The sequence below is a fragment of the Bison bison genome, unplaced genomic scaffold, assembly GCF_000754665.1.
Source record: "Bison bison bison isolate TAMUID 2011002044 unplaced genomic scaffold, Bison_UMD1.0 scf7180017864484, whole genome shotgun sequence".
Taxonomy (NCBI): domain Eukaryota; kingdom Metazoa; phylum Chordata; class Mammalia; order Artiodactyla; family Bovidae; genus Bison; species Bison bison.
Window position 1 is genome coordinate 3,853,599 of NW_011495044.1, and position 577 is coordinate 3,854,175.

Below are 577 nucleotides of genomic sequence, written 5' to 3' on the forward strand. Positions count from 1 at the left end.
GGCAGGCCGGCGGGCCACCTCGCCCCTGATTGGTGGGGACCATGTCTGTCACCGGCGGTGGGGCTGTCCCGCACCGGGCTCGGCTCCCGCCGCCGATTGCTGCACTGGAGAACAGCTCCCGCAGGATCCCCGGAGTCAGCCTACCTGAGGCCGGCTTTAAATCCTGCCGTCGGCTAAGAAGCTAAAAGAGCGACGCTCACACTGAGCCCCGGCAGCCAGTGCACCAGCCCGGCCGCATGCGCCGGGCAGTCTTTCACGGAGGCGGGCTCTAGGCGGTGCGCACGCAGAGGCAGGGGGCGGGGCGGGGGTGCGGGCCCTCCCTCGGGCGGGACCTCGGTACGCGGGGCTCAGGGCCCCGAGTGCGCAGGCGCGGGGTGGCACGCTTTCCCACCAGTGTGGTGGATCAGGGATCGTGCTCCCAACCCTGCTGACGCCTGGCAGACGGGAGCTGTTGGGAGACCGGGCAGGTCGTGGCGTTTCTGCCTTGCTGCCTTTGTCACAGCCAGTAGTGCGGGCTTCCCCTCTGGAGGGGGAGGAGACCCTGTTTTGATTCACACTTGGCAAATCCCATCGCCTG

The 577-nt window shown here is 68.8% G+C and overlaps 1 protein-coding gene across 6 annotated transcripts in view; it reads right to left on the reverse strand.

The window, feature by feature from the left end:
* Positions 1-261, reverse strand: part of CTPS1 (CTP synthase 1) — a 31,662-nt gene extending 31,401 nt beyond the window's left edge. For all 6 annotated transcript variants that reach the window (XM_010862688.1, XM_010862690.1, XM_010862687.1 and 3 more), the window contains exon 1: positions 145-261. The gene's annotated coding sequence lies outside the window, so the exon portion shown is untranslated. The remainder of the gene's footprint in view (positions 1-144) is intronic.
* Between the last annotated feature and the right edge of the window lie 316 nt (positions 262-577).